Source organism: Cupressus sempervirens, chromosome 9 (assembly GCF_028749045.1).
Source record: "Cupressus sempervirens isolate cs-2001-9-10 chromosome 9, ASM2874904v1, whole genome shotgun sequence".
Lineage (NCBI taxonomy): Eukaryota > Viridiplantae > Streptophyta > Pinopsida > Cupressales > Cupressaceae > Cupressus > Cupressus sempervirens.
In genome coordinates, this window is record NC_143126.1 from 59812502 (window position 1) to 59827745 (window position 15244).

Here is a 15244-nt window from a genome sequence, read left to right on the forward strand (position 1 = left end):
CAATGGTGAAAACTTTGCAATTCAAGCGCCTTGGATAGGTACCTTGGTGAAAACCTAGTAATTCAGGCACCTTGTGTACTAATACTAATCCATTATCTATCACTATCCTATTCCTCATCCATTCACCACCATCCCATAAAATACTTGCTTGTTCCCTTGGTGTTCCAACCAAATATCCAAAATCTAATGGAGCTTGTAAATACCTCCTGTACAGCTTGTAAAATCTTGTACCTCAGCTTGTAAAATCTTGTACCAAAGCTTGTATTATACCTTGTAAATCTTGTACCATACCTTGTATATCCAAATATTGTCCAAAGTTTGTACCGTATTCTAGCCTATAAATAATCTTGTATCCTAGCTTGTATACTATCACGTGCACACACAAAACCCCATTTTCACTTAAGCTTTTCGCAAACCATCTACCTATCCACCTATCACCTATTATAGACATCCCATCCTTTACAAACATTTCCATCTCACAAAAACCAAAACATGAACAAACTTGTACATTTGTAACATATCTTGGTCCATTAGCTTGTACATCCTCTTTAGCTTAGTACCATTGTATCTATCTAGTGTTCGTGTCAGTTCATCCTTGATCAGCATCTTGCACCCATTGCATATCTTGGTTAGCTATTCCAAAGCATCCTTTAGCTAGATTTATTGTCACCAAAGTGTTATCTTTCTTAGTTTAGCTTGCCAGACACATCACTCATCCAAATCCACCAGCTTAGGTGCTCTCCGATAGGTCCTTGCAGGATATAGCTTTCCTCATGTCTGATCTTGGTCCGTTAGTACCTCGTCCTACCCATCTCATTGGCAAATGGTTCTCTTTTGGATTTTTGCTTTCTTTTGATTTGGAATCTTCCCTTTTGGGTCTTGAAATATCTTTTCCAAGAAATCCTTTTGTTCCCTCCTCAAGGTTGCCATGATCTTCCATATCATGGTATACTACGAATGGGGCAATCTGGGCGTAAGGTCTTGATCAAGTCTTTTGTTTGTTTTTCTTTTCTGCTTGTGGATTACCCAGTGTCAGTTCCACTGTGATTCTTTCGAGATTCATGTGTAATGCTGGGGCAGTCCTTGCGTGTTTGTTTTGAGTCAGTTTGTCAGTCCTTTGGACAGTTGGTGAAAAGGCCTTGATGTTCTTGGTAACCTTGGCAATTAACCAATAGTCCTATAGCAAATCTAGTGCTCAACTACATGGTGGTACTTCTCTTTGAAGTATCCCCCCGCTCAAAAAGCTTCAATGGTTTTCCTTCATCTCCATTGTCCCCCATCCATATCCAGCATCTATCTCTCCTACCCTAGCTTACGCATCAGTATCTCTTTGAATCACTCCTCACCTTTAGCTTTAGGGATCCACAATCTTAGTCTTAGGGATCCACCAATCCAAATCAATCCACCAAGCCTCATCTTTCGAGATCCACAATCCTAGTCCTAGGGATCTTCGAAACCCATCTTCCGCCAATCTGACTCTTTGAAATCCTATTGCATCAGCTTTTTAATCCCTTCATCCATCTCCCCATCTTGGATTCCTTTTATAGCACTTCGCTCCTTCATCCTCTGCAATCCTTGAGATCTTAAGCTTGCTTCCTCTTGTGCCTCTGATTCTCCCTTTATCATTCTCCCATAGTGAGAGTTTGAGCTAACTAAACCTCTTCTCTTAAGCCAATCCGAGTCTTCTTGCTCATCTCGAATTCTTGTACTTTTCAAGAAGTCGTCGAGCCTTGCTTTCTCTCCCCGCCACCTTCTTGAGGGGGCATCTTGTAGTCCATTCTCTCCTCTTCTGCTCTAGCCTTGGGCATCTTATTTTCTTATCTTTGATGCCATGCCACTTGTGGCATCACATCAAAGAGGGGCAAAATGTAGACACCTAAAAACCTTTAGAAAATAACGTATTTTTATTTTTTGAAAAATTCTTGATGACATCATCATTTATTAATTAATTAATTTATTTTTATGCCATTAAATCCCTTTATCTTAATTAAAAATATTTAATTAAGGAATCCCTCCCAAAAATGTTTAAATCTTATTTAAACATTATTTCCTTATTTATTAATTATTTAATTAATAAATTGACCAAAAAACCCAAAATAAATAAAAAATTTATTTTTTGCCCAAAACTTGGCCAATTTCCTTAAGACCACTAACCTCCTCCAAAATCTTCTAATCCTTCTTTAATTTTGATTAAAGGCTAATCCCATCATTTCCTACCCCTAATCCCAACTCAAAATATTTAATTAAGATTAAATATTAATCCTCATGTTTATTAAAAAAGTTTTAATAAATATCTCCTCAACCCAAACTCTTGAAATAAATAAAACTTTATTTATTTCCTAAAAATCTAATTTATCCTCATCCTAGGAAATTCTAGACTATTCTAGAAAGTCTTTATCCTTATCCAAAGTCTAGACTCTTCTAGAAGGTGTCTTTAAACCTAATCCTAATCCCCTCCTAACCTTGTCACATTCCCTAAACATGGGTTAAAACTTACTAACCCAAGCCAAAGTTAACAAATATCTCCTCCTTCACCCACCCTCATTAAATGCCATCCACTTGCCTATCCCTAAGCTAATCCTAAACCATCCTAATCCATCCTCTAATCATTTGCACAAGCCTAAGCAAGCTTAAAACCCTCCTAATCAAGCCCAAGTCTAAATTGCTCTCATCTCCCTCAAAATATCTCAACCATAAAACTTTATGAAGTCCACTAGGTCATAAATGACTCTTCCAAGCTCTTTTATTGCTCTTACAAGCCATTATGAGGGTCTTTATGAAGATTTTATCCTTTGAGCCTCCTTTGTTCACTCATCCTTCCCCTTTCCTCCATCCTCTCACCCTGTGACATGTGTCACTCCCTGATTGGCTGTAAGGAAGCACAATCCATGTGCTCTCTTCTCATGCAATCTGAGCCCTCCATGAGCTTTTTCCCATCCTTGCATCTTAGCCCTCAATCCCTCAAGCCTCTTGCCTATAAATTGGATCTTTCCCCTTTTCAAAATAACACAGTCCATGAAGTAAAGTCATAATGCCATTTTGAGAAGCCATTTTACATCAAAACCATTCACTCACACCCAAATTCCAACTCCATTTGAAGCCCTTTTTGAAGCATAAAGCTTGAGCATACATCCTATCTATTTAGACAAAGCTACTCAACAAGAGAGCTTGTCATTGAGATAGCCCATTAATGGCTCATATTCTCAATTGAGAGCCCATCTTAGTCTATCTTGAAGTTTATGAATTTTGTTTAGTTTGTAGAAGCTTTATTTAAATTTGGTTTCTATTAGCATACTAACATTGTTCATATACACATGTTAGACCCAACTACAAGCATATCATCAACATATAAACATAAAATAATGTTACTATCATCATGCAACCTTTTAAAGTAAACAAAATAATCTAAATGACACCTATTGTATACATGCTCATGCATAAACTTGTCAAATTTTAGACACCATTGCCGAGGTGCTTGCTTCAAGCCATATAAAATATTCTTCAATCTACACACTAAGTTCTCCTTACAATTGACCTCAATTGCCTATGGCTGAGCCATATATATCTTTTCATCCAAATCACCATTCCAAATCACTATGAAGGAAGGTTATTTTAACATCAAGTTGCTCGAAATACAAATCTTTAGTTACCACAATACTTAAAACAGTATGGATAGAATTCATTTTAACAACAACAGAAAATATCTCATCAAAATCAATTCCTTTTTTCTATGCAAATCCTTTTACAACTAACCTAGCTTCAAATCTTTTCTTACCTCCTTCATCTTCTTTCAACCTATAAACACATTTATTCTATAAAGCCCTTTTACTTGTAGGCAACTTGCATAAATCTCATGTCTTAATTTTTAGCAAAGAGTCCATTTCTTCTTTCATCATAGACCCCCACTAAATTTTAGTATCCACCTGCACAACTTCCTCATAACATTCAGGTTCACTACCATGAGTAATTAAAATAGAATACAAAGAGGGAGAAAATTGTTCTGGAGGTCTAATTAGCCTTGTTGACCATCTAACATTCACTAATGTGTGTGAAATTTTTTGTTGCAATTGTTGCACATCATGAGGAATGGGTAGAACATCATCTTTTGGAGTACCATGAAACACTACATAATCATCTTCTTTCTTCTCATGTTGCTACAATAGATCTTTGTAAAACACTTTCTCATTGAATATGACATCCCTGCTTCTTAAAATTTTATGATTTTCAAAATCCCAAAGCTTATAACCAAATTCATTAATGCCATATCCAAAAAATACACATTTCTTTGACTTAGCTTCTAGCTTGGCTCTATTTTTAGGATCTATATGAGAAAATGCTTCACAACCAAAGGTTTCGAGAAAAGAATAACTCACTTTCTTAAAAGTCCATGCTTCCTGTAGAATACCACAGCCCAAAGGAGTAGAGGGACCTCTATTAGTCATATATACAATAGTATTGATAGCCCTCACCCACATGTGTAAGGGAAACCCAACATGCAACCTCATACTCCTTACACACTCCATTATAGTCTTGTTAATGTGTTTAGCCACTCCATTTTCTTGTGGAGTCCTTGGAATAGTTTTTTGTCTATAAATACCATTAGTGGAGCAATAATCTTCAAATTCATAACTGCAATACTCACCACCATTATCAGATCTGAGACATTTTAATTTCTTACCAGTCTCATTTTCAAGAAATCATTTTTATTTCTTGAAAGTTTGAAATACATCAGAATTCTATCTAAGGAAATAAATCCATACTTTTTGAGTTGCATCATCAATAAATGTATGATAATAATGAGTTCTACCAAGGGAAGATACCTAAGCTAGTCCCCATACATCGGTATGCACAAGCTCTAATTTTTCTTTTTTATTTTCCTTCTCAATCTTTACAAAACCCACTCTTTTTTTTTCCATACAAAAAATTTTCACACAAATCTATATTAAAACCTTTTAGAATAACTCAAAATAACACTAATCACATCATCATATTTTAGGGCACTAAATCCAAGAACATAATTACTCATAGCCATTACCAAGCCATTCTAGCTTTCAAGCAAAGAACACAAAATCAAGAGAGCTCTAATTTTTTCGTCAAAATTGATACCCACATAAGATAAATGACTAGTAATAGTATTAAATTCATTTAAATGATCAAAAATAGATCCACCTTCTTTCATTTTCATATTAAATAAATACTTCATGAGAAATACCTTGTTTGAAGTGGAGGGCTTTTCATATAGTTTTGCTAAGGTTTGCATCAACTCTTCTATTGTCTTTGCTTTTATAATATTAAATACCACCAATGGTGCTAGGAATAATCGAATTCTTCCAAGTGCATTTTTGTCCAAAAGATCCCATTCATCATTTGACATAGATCTCTTATTCTTGGTTTTTCCTTCCAATGACTTCCATAAGTCCTTTTGATCAAAACAGTCCTCCATTTCTATTTTCCATTATTGAAAGTTCTACCCATTAAACCTATTAACCCTTAGCTTACCCTCGTCTACCATTGCTCCCACTCAACCATGATGCTTTTCTATAGAAGATAACTAAAAAACAACCTCACTCTGATACCACTTGTTAGGATTAAACCACATATAGAGATAACAATTACATGTAAATATAAACAATATCAAAAAATAATAGATCACACAGAAAAGAACACAAGACACCAAGATTTAATGTGGTTCACCCAATCCCTAGTCTATGTTCACCAAAAAACAAGTTTGATATTATTAGGATCCAATGATTACAACCTAATTACAATCCATAATCCCTTACAACTCAATATCATTGCAAGAACCAATTTTTGTATCAACACAATGAAACAATCCCTAACCATAAACCCTTTATTACAAGTATTTTTATCACTTTAGGGTTATAATTAATAATTACATGTACGATACTTTCTTGATTAGTCACCACAATCTAACACCTCCACAGTCCATAGCCCACACTTTTTTGTCAGCAATAGACAAGCAACCATCCTTAGCCATTCAGTGTTGTCCAACCAACTACTTCTAGCTATCATATTTAATGCAATATGTTAATATAATATTATGTAGACATCCAACAATCTAAACATATTGTATTCTATAAATTGAATGTATTGAGAATAGAATGGTAGATCCCATTTTGGGTTTCTCCATGGTTTCTCATATCACTTATGGTTTCTCCCTTGGCTTCTCTTTCCATTGCTTGTTTAGTGTTGTGCTATATTTTCATCATGGTATCTGAGCCAATGGAAAAATGATCTTGAAAGTTTTTGAATAGATTGATAAGAATGAGAAGTGCTAGTTGTTGCCCCACTTTTCATCCCCTAGATGATTAGAAAAAGTGACTGCCCATGTTATAGTGAGAGGACTAAGTTCTTAGTTGTGGTTGAGTTTAGGTCTAATCCCTCTTAGGTTGAACAAGTCTCCATTGGATTTCTCCTTTTCTCCTTCTCCTCATTTCATAGCTGGGTGGTTCTTCATTTTGTCAAAGTGATCTCATGGGTAGGTTAGGGCCTGGTTCGATGGAGATTCATGTTACTCATGTAGTGACAAATTACAAGTTACATTCACTTTCAATCTATTACTTTTTCAATAGAAATAAATGCTAGCAGAAATTCAGAAATCAACTTCTCCTCAGTGGGTTTCTAACCCATGAAGTTGGTTTTCTACAAAAGGCACCAAATGATACACATGGATCAAAGACACAAAAATAGTAAGCTATCCTATGGTAAATCAACATTCACTTTATGCTTATGATTTTAGAAAATGTTAAGATTCCTCATGGCTCTCATAATTGTCTTTGGTAGAAAGTTTAGAATGAACTTCTCTTTGGCGGGTTTTCAACCTATGAAGTTAGTTTTCCAAAAAGGAAGTTTAGAGTGAAAAGAAATGATAAGTGGGCTCCTATAGAGTTTTTGCACCTCACTTAGAAATTTTTGAACCAAAAAAGGACAATGGTCTAAAGGTTAATTAAAAAGGAAGTGTTGGCAGAAAAACACAAATTTTCTTCTCCTCGGCGGGTTTTCAACCCATGAAATTTTTTTCCCAAATTTTAAAGAAAATCAAGCTAGTAATCAGATTGGACCCATAATTTGTCTATAAAAATGTCTTAGAATGATAATAGAAATAATCTAACCATTATGAGAAAGAGTTAATGAGTATAATTCAACACAACATATATTTTCCCATGGAGTACTCTATTAGTAACTTCTTGTGACTTAAAGGAAAATGGGAAAGTATATTATGGGGAGATAGAAAGTTACCATTGATCCAACATAATAGTGAAAAGAACCCTATATATTTGCTAAACCTCTACATTTAGTGTTTCAATAGATCCCTTCTTCAATTCATTCATGTGGCATAAATTTTGAAGATCAACAAATGAATCAAGGCTCTTATATATATGGAAACATGAACAGTTGGACAAACTACTACTCTTTCTTTGAACTGCTATTCTATTAATGTGCATAAATTTTTCAAAAAGTCAGTATGTATTGCATTACTTATTCCTTTCACTCTCATAATTCAAATCTCATTATCAACAGAATGGACACTAGATTTGTGGGTTTTGATGGGTTGAATGGAATCAAATCCTAGTTGTAAAGTTTTATAGATACATCTCTCCCATTTCTATGACATGGGGGATTTTCAAAAAAGAGTGAATTCTGAGAAAATTCATCCTATTATTGGGAAGCTTCGAGGATGTGGGTTGGTTGAGGTAGCTAATTTTCTAATTGCAGTTCAGGCCCTAGAGTTGATCTACAAATGTATACACTATTACAACCTAGAGATGAGGTAGATTTTACTATTGAATAACATAGTGTTGATTTCAATTAATAGGAAAACTATGATGAATTACCTATGAGTAACAAAAAGAGAGGAATTCTTAGACCTAACCTTTAGAGGGGATGTCTCCAAGTTCTCTACAAAGAAGATGATATGGAGGAAAAAAATCATGTAGACATGGTTTCATAGAGTGCCAAGAGTAAGGTTCCTAAGACCTTGTTTGGAACCAACCTCAAACCAAAGATTATTGTGATGTAGGAAGGGATTGAATAACTAGGGCCAAAGGGACACCCAACTATCCAAACCACCATGCAAGAGTTAACACAATGGAAACACAACAAAAATAACAACCAAAGGATTTGAATAAGAGAAAAACTCTTGTATTGATTGTTAAAATAATCAACATACATGCCCAACTGTGAGGCCTTTTGGGTTACGTCCAGATACAAAATACAACTTATCATTCCATGATGCAACTTTAAATTTGCATTTCTAGACAAATATGCATTCTCCCTTCAAATCCTCTAAGTTTTTCCCTTTAACCTAAGCCCAAGCACTCTATTTATACTTGCCAAAATGACTTATAGAAGATTCTAGAACATTACATAATAGAAAAGCCAACCTCAAAATGGTCAAAACTCATCCCTAAACAAGATCCTCTCATTAAATTCATGATCAAAATTAAATATGCAAGTTGTCTCCCACTAAGAACCAAAATACAGACAACTTAGCTAAGGAAGGAACCAAGCATCAACAAATAACTGGCTCACTCGACACACACTAGATAACTTGGTACACACTAGAACTTGACATCAACTAGAAACTAAAACTCAATAGTAACTAGAACTTAGTAGTAACTAGCACCTAGAAAAAATTGGCAAACTGGCACTCGACAACAACTAGAAACTTGCACTTGACAGTAACTGAAAACTAGCACTTGGGAGTAACTAAAAATTGATACTCAGCTATAGTTGGCATGATGAACATAAGTGCAAGATTACAAGAAAACCCATGATGCTCTTGCATTACATAACCAAGGTTGGAAGAAATTATTCTCCTGAATCATGCAAGTGTTACAACCTAAGCTGAATCCAACTTATATTGAGAAATCCATGTAGCATCTTCAACTGATCTATTCTTCCACTTCATCGAATACTCATAGTGATCTTTTCCTCTTGTGCTCATACCAACTCTTTGATCCAATACCTTTTCAACTTCTTCAATCTACTTCTTAGGATAATCATTTGATACAACAACTTCATCATCTAACTCATGATACTTATATAAATCAATAACATTGAATATAGGAGATTATCTATGTCATCAGGTAACTCAACTTCATAAGCGTTACCACTGCCAAACTTCTTCAAGATCTTAGAAGGTCAAAACTTCTTGATCTTCAAATTACTGTATGTTCCAATAGCAAATATTCCTTTCTTCAAATGAACCATCACATCATCACCAACTTCAAAATCATGATGTCTTCTAGACTTATCAACATTCTCTTTATACTTTTTATTACTTTGTTCCAACCTCAATTTTACTTATGTAAATACTCCATAAAATCAAAAAATTATTCTCCTACAACACTTCTCTTCTCTTCACTAACGACATCCCTCAAATTTGATACTCCTCTAGGCTATATTCCTATAGCAATCTCAAGAGGTGTTTTCCCTATAATCTTATTCACAAAATTATTATATGAAAACTTAGCTTGTGCCAATACCATCTCCCAATTACTTGACTTATCTCCAACTAAATATCTCAACAAATTATCCAAGCTTCTATTCAAAAAATGCATTAGTTAGACCAAAAGGCATAACCAACCATTCATACAAACCATCTCTTGTCTTGAAATTAGTCTTCCATTCATCACCTTTTCTAATTTTGATCTGATAATAGCCACTCTTTAAGTCAATCTTGGTAAAATACTTTGCTCCACTTAAGAAATCCATTATGTCATCCATCCTTGGCATAGGAAACCTATATTTCACTATGATCTTGTTAATAGCTCTTGAATCAATATACATTCTCCATTCTCTATTCTTTTTAGTTGCTCATACAATAGGTACAACACATGGACTCAAAATTTCTCTAGTCAAACCTTTCTATAGTAACTCATGCACTTGTCTATTATGTTCTTCATTCTCTATAGGTGTTAATCTATATGGTGCTTTATTGGGCAAGCTAGCTCTAGGAATCATATCCATATAATGAATTATACTCCTTACTGGTGGTAAACCATTAGGAATATCTTCTGCAACATTATCCTTGTATTCATTCAACAAGTTTTCATTTTCTGCTAGTACTTGGCTTTTACGAGTTTCTACTATCACTCAGTCATTACCAACTTCTATTATCACTCGGTCATTACCAGCTTTTGTTGTCACTTGGTCATTACTACCAAAACTTAGTCATCTAGGAATTATATCAAAACAAACTTGGTTCCTTTTGATTTTTTTTTTCAGATTGTTTCCTATTGACCATGCAAATTTTCATAGTAGTATAATTAACCTCATCTGATCTTTCAATCAAAGGCAACAATATTTTGTTTTTCCCATTCACCCAAATAGTATATTGATTCAATATTCCATCATTTATATCATATCTATCATATTGCCAAGGTCTACCCAATAAATATGACAACAATCCATAGGCATAATATCACACAAAACTTCATCAAAGTAATATCCAATCTTGAACTTCATAATACATTTTTTACTTACCAATATCTTATGCTCATCTTTAATCTATGAAACATGGTAGGGTTTAGGATTCTTTAGCCTTTGCAATTGTAACTTTGTAACCAACTCTTCTGATACCAAATTTGTAGAACTACCACTATCAATGATCACCTTGCAACATTTTCCAACCATCTTACATTTGGTCTTGAAAATATTTCTCCTTAGGATAGGTTCCTCATCACTTCCCTTATTACATAAGGTTCTTCTTACCATCAAATTTTCACTGATCTTAGTCCACTTGGTGAACTTTTTGTCACTTAGATTGTGCTTTTATGCTGAAAATTAATTTTTAGCAATCTAGTGAAACATGGGATGATCCTTGGCCTGTGGGTATACCATGTTAAGGATCAACCTCCAATACAAAGGGTCGGCTTCCCTTGGATCACCTCTCAAAACTTGAACTAAAATTGATGGGAAAAGAGATAGAGAGAATGCATTTAACATAACTTGAACTTAACCTAAGGTGATTCACCAATGTTATGAAGGTAATGTAGTTTTGAAGCAAAAACTCACAACTAAAATGAATGTAACAACTTGATCATGGAGAGACCCTACTGACATTAAGTGAACAAAATGTAAAATGGTATAGAATTTAAAAGAATAAAACTTGTTTATAACTTTTAAACTATGATTACACACAAATTACACTTATTTTTTGAAAATTATCTCTCACATGCCTCATAAATACTTAACTTTTAAGCAAAAGATTTGTAAAAAATCACACTAACTTAAAGCTAACAAGACTTAGAAGACAAATGAAAAATTATATATAATACCAAAGAGGATCATTGCTGCATATTTATTTAGAAGGAGCTGAAATGCTCAAAATTTCATTACAAAAGGACTTGAGCTACATAACACTATCTCTCCAAGGAGGTAGAATACAAGAACTCACAAGGAGGTAGAATGTAAGAGCTAGCTAAGACAATGTTCAAGAATGGGGAATAAATATATTTGAATCCCAAAAATTCATCATCTCCTAAAAATGAAAGCATATCCATGATTTCCCTCAAATTAGCTAGTAGGTGTAATTTGTCACGTCTATGAATCATGCTGAAATTTGAAATTTGAAATCTCCCCCAAATCAATTGGTAGGTGAATACAACAAAGGAAACTAATCACCAAGATTCCATGACTTGTGCATAATTAAATAAATTAATCCCTCATGTTTTTCATTAAAAAAATATATTTAAATGGAATTATTTATAAGAACATCATCCATTTATATTAAATGCAAATGCAAAAATAAAATGCCCACCTTCTACACTTGCATGTTTTATCTTGCCAACTTCCCCAATTTGCATTTGAAGATAACATTTAAATAAAATGATTTATAAAATATCATTTTATTTAATTTTTTACAATAATATTCAATCCATTAAAACCTCTTGAGATTTGGGCTTTTACAATTCAATTACCCAAGCATTTAAAAAAACATGCTTCAACATTCTTTTTAACAAGACAAATTTTAGAAAATGGATTATACAACCCCCTTAAAAATCGATAAATTTTTTTTTGGAAATAAATTTTTTTGTTTCTAATGTCAATATCTAACTCCTCACCAATTTATAGTGTCATATGAATCCATATGTGGTCGTACCAATTTTTTAATTCTTGACTACAGGCGTAGAAAAAAATTTTCAGGGCAAGGGTATTGTCACTAAAAAGAGCATAAATCTTTCATTTCATCATGAAAATGCCTCAAGCTTGATTTAAATGAAAGAAAACTCAGATACGTTTCAATTGAACATGATTTTTTGTTATCAAATATTTATATATAACTGTACTATTTGTGCACGGTGCTGTAATAGTCAAAATTAACAACTAGTAAAACTTGTGCACTTCCTGTAGCAACTGATAACTTCATATTTCTTCTTTCTTCAAGTTGTAGATTCCTCAAAGCATATATTTTTATTGATTATCCATTTTACTTCATATGATTAACTTGTGTTTCTCATTGAATATAACCTTCTGTAACATTCATTTTGATTGAACCTACGAGGCAAAAATTAGATAACAAAACCCTTAGTGGGGTAAAAGCACAAACCTATGTCACCATTTTGTAAAGGAAAAGGTTAGCGAAAGTATAACTATTCACCTACAGTGACATAAAACTAGTATTATTATTTAGAATTTGATAATGAAGTAAATTAATGAAATGTGTAGAAATGGATGAAGGTTAGGTTTATAATTTTTTATAATTATTTGGAATAAGAATTGATATATTTTCCTAATTTTAATAGATAAATTTTTAGTTGAAAAAAACTTGAAATTAGGGGTCTAGTTCCCACAAAAAAAATATGAAAAAAAAACATATTTCCTTTTGACCTCAGAGTATGTCATAGATAACATCTATAGTTAGAATAATCAAAAACAAAAATTGTCTTTAGTCCTATATTTTCCCTTTTATAATGACCCAAATTTCAATGCACCTAAAATCAATAGTTTTCATCTCCCTCCTCATTTTCCAAAAAAAATCTATTCTAACCAGAAGAAAAATTATACATTCAGGAAGAGGACTCTCTCCTCTAGAACAACAGATAAATTTTAATATTTTTTTCTTTCTCAAAATTGACATTTTTTCCAGTATTAAAATACATGCTTATATAATTTTTTAATTACAATATACTATATCTATTTAAAATTCTCTAAAATATATATGAGAATATTCTTGAATTTGAGATCTATAAAATGGTGTTTATATGTTATTAAAAAAATATAATAAATAATTGTGAGAGTTATTGAAATGTCAATTTTATGAAATAATTTTAGCTTTTAGAAATTGGATACAATCTAGTATAAAAAATGCATTTAATAGACATTTCCAATTGGAAAAGTGTGTGACCATATATAACTTAGTTACAATGAATTTATCTAGATCATATGTTTGAACAAAATTGAATTTTTTTAGATAGAAAAACTCAAATTCAATCATTCTGATAAGTCAGCTTGAAAAGTGACACGACTTTGTACTTTATCCCAATGTCTTCTTGAAACAAAATATTTTTGTTACCTTTCCCACTTTCAAAAGATCTACATTCAAAATATCTATATCTCAGAAGATCTACATTCAAAATATGTATGTCCCTCTTTACCACACCTGAAACAATTACCATGAAAACCACCTCTAGAATAAAAAATACCTCTTCCTTGGTAAGAACCAGTACCTCCTTGGTAAGAATCATCACCTTTCCACTTGGTCTTTCCTTTTTTTTATTCTTCCAGTTAGATTTTCCCTTATCTTGTATAGAATTATCAGATCTACCACCTTCACCATAAGATCTACCTTTGCCTCTCTAGAATCTACCAACTCTACCTCTTTGCCTTTGTTCATGCTTTTTTATCAAGATCTCCTCAGCTTTCAAGGCATATTGGTATGCTTTCTCCACACTTTCTAACTTCATAAAACTTATTTCATCTTGAATTCTAGTTCTTAATCTATCTATGTACCTTGAAATTTTCTCAACATCCTCATCCACATGTCTAGATTTGATGTCCAATCTATAGAATTCCTTAGTATACTCCTTCATAGTCATGTCTCTTTGTCTCAAATTCTGCGTCTTTCTCAGCAAGCTAACTTGGTAATCAATAGGAAGGAATTTGTTCTTTACCTTTTCACCATCTTCATCCAAGTTCTGATCTTCTTCTTTCCTCTCCTTTGACTATTAGTTTGTAGATGCTCCTACCATAGTAAGTCATGTCCTTTCAACCTAGTAACTACAATCTTCACCTTCCTATTATCAGGAGTGTTTACATACTCAAAGAACTTCTCCATTTCAGAGATCCAATCCAATACAACATTGATATCCAATTTTCCATCATAAGGAACAACTTCTATAATAGGATTTGAAGTAGCTTTAGACAATATTCTCAACAACCTTGCTTCATCTTGATCTCCTTTAGGTTTTGGATTAGGGTTTGGTGCTACTACTTCATTATCACTCACATTATCAAGATGTGTTCCTCTCCTTTGGGCTATCTCTATAGTATCTAATTTGGCTAAAATTTGTCTCAATGAATCTAATATTTCATTATCAACATTTCCTCTACCTCAAACCATCTTTATAAATTAGGTTCCTATGAGATCGTAGCCCTCTACAAGTTATATGTTAAATTCATAGATCTACTACCCCACAACCAAATTCACTTAGGGTTCTACATGATCCAATCACCAAAAGGATAAACCTCAAGTTCTGATACCACCTAATGTAGGGAGGGATTGAATAACTAGGGCCAAAGACACACCTACTTATACAAACCACCATGCAAGAGTTAAGATAGTAGAAACATAACACAAAGAACAACAACCAAAGGAGGAACAAGAAAAAAACACTTTTATTGATTGTTTAAATAATTAGCATACATGCCCAGCTATAAGGCCTTCTAGGTTATGACCAGATATAAAATACAACTTCTTGATTCATAATCCAACTTTAAATTCACATTTCTAGACATATATGCATTCTCCCTTCAAATCCTCTAAGTTTTTCCCTTTAACCTAAGCCTAAGCACTCTATTTATACTTGCCAAAATGGCTTACAAAAGATTCTAGAACATTACATAATAGAAAGGCTAACCTCAAAATGGTCAACACTTATCGCTAAACAAGATCCTATCATTAAATTTATGATTGAAATTAAATACACAAGTTGAATCCCACTAAGAACCAAATCATAGACAACTTGGCTAAAGAAGGAACCAAGCATCAACAACTAGT